The sequence below is a fragment of the Melanerpes formicivorus genome, unplaced genomic scaffold (genome assembly GCF_026170545.1).
Source record: "Melanerpes formicivorus ecotype bairdi unplaced genomic scaffold, bMelFor1.0.p_v2 SCAF_14, whole genome shotgun sequence".
Taxonomy (NCBI): Eukaryota; Metazoa; Chordata; class Aves; order Piciformes; family Picidae; genus Melanerpes; species Melanerpes formicivorus.
Window position 1 is genome coordinate 19,533 of NW_027142366.1, and position 6,656 is coordinate 26,188.

General features: G+C 61.0%; 1 long non-coding RNA gene across 1 annotated transcript; it reads right to left on the reverse strand.

Moving 5' to 3' along the window:
* Nucleotides 1-546: 546 nt before the first annotated feature.
* Nucleotides 547-3,600, reverse strand: LOC137445055 (uncharacterized). The gene is made up of 5 exons (XR_010988325.1): nt 3,416-3,600; nt 3,050-3,291; nt 2,670-2,938; nt 2,264-2,389; nt 547-1,394 (listed from the first exon to the last, which is right to left on the reverse strand). It is a non-coding gene; the product is annotated as an uncharacterized lncRNA (long non-coding RNA).
* Nucleotides 3,601-6,656: the final 3,056 nt, after the last annotated feature.

Below are 6,656 nucleotides of genomic sequence, written 5' to 3' on the forward strand. Positions count from 1 at the left end.
CCAGTCCATTTCAATTCTGGCCAGCATTGCACCATTTGATCATTTCATTTCAGAGAGCCCCCACTCCGTTTCATTTCTGGCCAGCATTGCACCATTTGATCATTTCATTTCAGAGAGACCCCAGTCCATTTCAATTCTGGCCAGCATTGCACCATTTGATCATTTCATTTCAGAGAGCCCCACACCGTTTCATTTCAGGCCAGCATTGCACCATTTGACCTGGTCTCATTTCAGAGAGCCCCCATACCGTTTCATTTCTGGCCAGCATTGCACCATTTGATCATTTCATTTCAGAGAGCCCCCATACCGTTTCATTTCTGGCCAGCATTGCACCATTTGATCATTTCATTTTAGAGAGCCCCCATACCGTTTCATTTCAGGCCAGCATTGCACCATTTGATCATTTCATTTCAGAGAGCCCCACTCCGTTTCATTTCTGGCCAGCATTGCACCATTTCACCTGGTCTCATTTCAGAGAGCCCCCATACCGTTTCATTTCAGGCCAGCATTGCACCATTTGATCATTTCATTTCAGAGAGCCCCCAGTCCATTTCATTTCAGGCCAGCATTGCACCATTTCACCTGGTCTCATTTCAGAGAGCCCCCATACTGTTTCATTTCAGGCCAGCATTGCACCATTTCACCTGGTCTCATTTCAGAGAGCCCCACACCAGTTCATTTCAGGCCAGCATTGCACCATTTCACCTGGTCTCATTTCAGAGAGCCCCCACATCGTTTCATTTCAGGCCAGCATTGCACCATTTCACCTCTTTTCATTTCAGAGGGCCCCCACACCACTTCATTTCAGGCCAGCATTGCAACATTTCACCTCTTGTCAGTCCAGAGAGCCCCCACAACCAGTTCATTTCAGGCCAGCATTGCTCCATTTCACGTGGTCTCATTTCAGAGAGCCCCACACCACTTCATTTCAGGCCAGCATTGCACCATTTCACCTGGTCTGATTTCAGAGAGCCCCACACCATTTCATTTCAGGCCAGCATTGCAACGTTTCGTCTTTTCGTTTCAGAGAGCCCCGCGTCATTTCGTCAACAGAAAATTCTGCTAAAAATACCTGCTTTTTCTGTGGATAGTCAAGAGTATTACCAATTGCTACATAAGAAGCTTTGCAATTGCCCCCGTTGGATCTGTCCTGTTAAATACCAAGGCTTCCGTAATGTAAAAACGAATTCCAAATACGGTAACGCACGGCTTGAAAACATCTATGAAATGTGTAACGATTGCTCAGGAACGGGGGGTCTTCCTTTGTGCCGCGAGGGTCGTCGCTTTGCTTTGGGCTTTTTTACGTCATCTGGGATTTTTTGGCTCCTTAGTTTACATGCCGATAGGAACCGTTTTCCCCCTCGCCCGCCGATTGCGCAACACATACCCTACGACTGAAAACCGACTGAAAAAATAAAACAACTGTTTACATCGACAGGAAAGAATGGGATCGATTGCTAAGTAGATACTTCGCAGCCGCCGAGCCGCGCCGAGCCGAGCCGCCGAGCCGAGCCGAGCCGCGCCGGGCCGAGCCGCCGAGCCGAGCCGGGCCGAGCCGCCGAGCCGAGCCGAGCCGCGCCGGGCCGAGCCGCCGAGCCGAGCCGAGCCGCGCCGGGCCGCGCCGCGCCGGGCCGAGCCGAGCCGCGCCGGGCCGAGCCGAGCCGCGCCGCCGAGCCGAGCCGCGCCGGGCCGAGCCGAGCCGCGCCGCCGAGCCGAGCCGCGCCGCCGAGCCGAGCCGCGCCGCCGAGCCGAGCCGCGCCGCCGAGCCGAGCCGCGCCGCCGAGCCGAGCCGCGCCGCCGAGCCGAGCCGCGCCGCCGAGCCGAGCCGCGCCGCCGAGCCGAGCCGCGCCGCCGAGCCGAGCCGCGCCGCCGAGCCGAGCCGCGCCGCCGAGCCGAGCCGCGCCGCCGAGCCGAGCCGCGCCGCCGAGCCGAGCCGCGCCGCCGAGCCGAGCCGCGCCGCCGAGCCGAGCCGCGCCGCCGAGCCGCCCTTTTAGGGGAAGAAAACCCTCTCGTTTGCCTGAGAGCGCCGAGGCGACTCGCCCCGAGACTATAAATCCAACTACAATCCTCTCCTCTCTATAGAGATATTCAGGAATGGTATTCATTGCGACGGTAAAGAGGCTCTGAAGTTACCCCCCCCACACCGGATCTCCTCTCTGAGATGCAAGTGATGCCGGAACGGAAAAGCGATTTGCGCGTAGAGCAAAGCCAATTTTGGCAACGTACCTACCAAAGGGGAATCGATTGAAAGCGGCGGACTTACGCTGAGCGGTCGGGGGGGCGTCTCTTGCCGCCGCGCGTGGGAAGCGCCCCGCCGGCCTCCGCTCGGCAGGTTTTCCGTTCCGAGAAAAACCAACCCAACGCCGAAACCGGTGAGTGTTCAAAAACCCTACAACGCAAAGGAAAATCCGTGAGCTGTTGTGTACTAGAGATACGCACTGTAAGTTTACGTCTTTCAGAACCCCATGCAGCGCATTTCAACGCCTCTTTTCAGACAAATTAATACCAGACTGCTGCGCCTAGTTAAACAGCAGAGCTATGAAGTTGCAAGAGAGGGGTGTCAGGGTTAGCTGGCCTCTTAGGGATTTTAATCCCCTCCGAGAACGTGCAAGCGTTTCAAACGAGCTGCTACGTAAGAACCCCCGAGAGCGGCAGAGGCTGGCGCTTACCTGGAAGGGAGCCCGAGGAAACCGGGAAGAATCTGAGCGAGGAGCTGAGCCCCGCCAAGCCCCCAACGTGCCGGTTCCTTCCGCCTCGCCTCGGGGAGCCCCGCGCCGGTTCCGTCCGGTTCCGTTCGCCTCGGTTCGCCTCTCCTCGTCTCGGGGGGCCCCGCGGGTGAGCTGCCGCGGGGAGTTTGAGTCGCCGCCGGCTGAGGCGAGGAAAAATCTTTTCCTTCGCTGAAAGCGCTATGCCGACTCACCCTAAAACTGAAACTTTCCTGTTTACATGGATAGTAAAGAATAGGGTCAATTGCTATATGAAAACCTTTGCAGTCTCCCCCATTGGAATGCTTAGTGGAACCCCCTGGTTCCACCCCGAGGGCTCTTACCTGTGGCAGCGATTTGCCTTTCTCCCTTGTGGGACGCCCCCTTAGGGCTTACACGTTACCCCTTTCCCTTGCCAGCAGTCCTTTTCCTGCCTGAAGGCTCTTGTCTCTTCCTGGGGTGATCTGACTGAGTTAAAAGAGCTCTGCCTGAGAAGCCTCTAAGGGGGCGCCCGGAGAGGTCCTGCGCCTCGGCGGGCCCCGCGGCCCGACGGAGAGGGGTCCCGCCGCGGTCCTCGGAAACCGATCTGGGGGAAAAGACGAACGCCACGGCTGGGGTAACTGCCGGAGTTCTATAGGGCTCGCTACAGCCCTGGACGGCTGTGGGATCTCTCCTAAAGGTCTTGGAGCCGAGCGGTTTCACAAACTCACCTTACTTCTGTGAAAGAGGAGGTTGGACTATTTCCCAGAAGTCTGCTGCACGTTTTCCTGGTTTCTGCAGATAGTTTTCCTCCTTTTCTTACCAGCGACTTAGGTGAAGTCTTAGGGCTTTTAATCCCCTCCTAGAACATTCAGGCGTATCGAACCTTCGGAGCACCTACACGGGAACCGCGGACAGCGACAGAGACTGGCACTAACCTGGTGCGGAGCTCAGCCGGACGAAGGGAACCCACGGAAGCTAAAGGAAGACGAGCGGAGAGCAGACCTCGGCGGAGCCGGCTGGCGCCCGGGGGAGCCGAGCCCCGGCGCGCCTGGTGAGAGGCAGCCCGGCTGGGCGGAGCCGCCGTCTCTTCGGGGGAAGGAAATCCTCCGGCTTCACAGAGAGCCGAGCCGACTCGCCCTAAGACTGCCAATCTCTCCTGTTCATATAGGTAGTCAGGACTGGCACTAAGTGCCAGGTAACAAGGCTCTGAACTCACCCCCGCTGCGTCTCTTCCGTTACACACAAAGGCTGCTAGCAGGTAGAAGCCGATTGCAAGCAGAGCAAAGCAGTTTGAAAACAGAACTACGAAATGGGTCTCAAGAAATTAAAGAGGGGGAACCCTCCTCAGTGTGTGTTGGGGGGGGGGATCCTTTGTTTCTTTTGCCTTTATTCTTTGTCCTGAGGTTTCTTTGGGTTTTGGTCTCTTTAATTTGAATGGAAGTAACCTCTGAGGAGAGCCCAGCGAAGCCTCCCCCCACACACAGGGGTGAGAATCCCCTACCTGGTCAGTGCTGCCCCCGCTCTTAAGGGGCCTGCTAGCATCTAAGGTGGATCTGGGGGTATCAAAGGGGAATTCGGGCACACAGAGAGGTATATGGGGAGGCTCTGGAGGGGCTCCAAAAGGACCTTTCAGTTGGATCCAACTGAGGCCACCACCACCAAGCCACGCCCCCCAAACTGAGGCCGCCGCCAAGCCAGCCCCCCCACCCACCCAAACACATAGGCCGCCGGCAAGACAAGCAATCCCCCCACCCCCCCCCCCAGCAACAGAAGCTGCCGCCAAGCCAGCCAAACCCCCACCCCAGCAACAGAAGCTGCCGCCGCCAAGCCGGCCACCCCCCAACCCCCCCCAAACCACAGAGGGCGCCACCACCAAGCCAGCCACCCCCAACCCCCACCCAATAACAGAGGCCGCCACCAAACCAGCCACGCATCCCACCCACCCCAGTCACAACAGAGGCCGCCGCCACCAAGCCAGTCCCCCCCCCTCCCAACACAGGCCACCGCCGCCAAGCCAGCCCCCCCACCCAACCACAGAGGCCACCGCCGCCAAGCCAGCCCCCCCCCAACCACAGAGGCCACCGCCGCCAAGCCAAGCCAGCCCCCCCCCACGGCCCACCCAGTAACAGAGGCCGCTGCCAAAAAGCCAGCCACCCCCCACACACCCAAAAACATGGGCTGCCGCCAAATCAGCCACCACCCCTATCCCCCACCCAACAACAGAGGCCGCTGCCAAGGCAGCCACGCATCCCACTCCCCGCCCAACAGAGGCCGCTGCTGCCAAGCCAGCCAAACCCCCAACCAACAAAAAATGCTGCTGCCGCCAGGCAGCCAGCCCACCACCCCATAACAGAGGCCGCTGCTGCCAAGCCAGCCACCCCCCCACCCACCCAACGCCAACAGAGGCCGCCGCCAAAAAGCCAGCCACCACCCCCAACCACATAGGCCGCCGCCGCCAAGACAGACACCCCCCCACTCCCCCACCCAATAACAGAGGCCACCACCGCCAAGCCAGCCACCCCCCCACTCCACCACCCAATAACAGGGGCCGCCGCCAAGCCAAGCCAGCCCCCACCCCACGGCCCACCCGGTAACAGAGGCCACTGCCAAAAAGCCAGCCACCCCCCTACCCACCCACAACCAACAGAGGCCACCGCCAAAAAGCCAGCCACCCCCCCAACCAACCACAGAGGCTGCTGCCGCCAAGCCAGCCAACCCCCCCCCACCCCAGCAACAGAAGCTGCCACTGCCACACCAGCCACCCCTCAACCCCCCCAAACCACAGAGGGCACCGCCACCACGCCAGCCACCCCCCCAACCCCCACCCAATAACAGATGCTGACACCAAACCAGCCACGCATCCCACCCACCCCAGTCACAACAGAGGCCGCCGCCGCGCCAGCCACAGCCCCCCCACCCAGCCACATAGGCCGCCGCCAAGACAAGCAACCACCCCATACCCCCCAGCAACAGAAGCTGCCGCCAAGCCAGCGACGCATCCCACCCCAGCAACAGAAGCTGCCGCCACCAAGCCGGCCATCCCCTAACCCCCCCAAAAAACAGAGGCCGCTGCCACCAAGCCAGCAAATTGCCCCACACCCCCCAGCAACAGAAGCTGCCGCCGCCAAGCCGGCCATCCACTAACCCCCCCCAAAAACCAGAGGGCGCCACCACCACGCCAGCCACCCCCCCAACCCCCACCCAATAACAGAGGCCGCCGCCTAAACCAGCCACGCATCCCACCCACCCCAGTCACAGAGGCCGCCGCCACCAAGCCAGTCCCCCCACACCCAACACAGGCCACCACCGCCAAGCCAGCCCCCCCCCCCCAACCACAGAGGGCACAGCCACCAAGCCAAGCCAGCACCCCCCCACGGCCCACCCAGTAACAGAGGCCGCCGCCAAAAAGCCAGCCACCCCACACACACCCAAACACATGGGCTGCCACCAAACCAGCCAACACCCCTACCCCGTACCCAACAACAGAGGCCGCTGCCAAGGCAGCCACGCATCCCACCCCCCGCCCAACAGAGGCCGTGGCTGCCAAGCCAGCCAACCCCCCAACCAACAACAGACGCTGCCGCCGCCAAGGCAGCCGGCCCACCACCCCATAACAGAGGCCGTCGCTGCAAAGCCAGCCACCCCCCCACCCACCCAACACCAACAGAGGCCGCCGCCAAAAAGCCAGCCACCCCCCCCAACCACAGAGGACGCTGCCACCAAGCCAGCAAATCCCCTCATGCCCCCCAGCAACAGAAGCTGCCGCCAAGCCAGCCAACCCCCCCCACCCCAGCAACAGAAGCGGACGCTGCCAAGCCAGGCAGCCCCCAAGCCCCCCAAAACACAGAGGCCGCCGCCACCAAGTCAGCCACAGCCCCCCCACCCAACCGCATAGGCCGCCGCCGCCAAGACAGACACCCCCCCACTCCCCCACACCCCCACCCAATAACAGGGGCCGCCGCCAAGCCA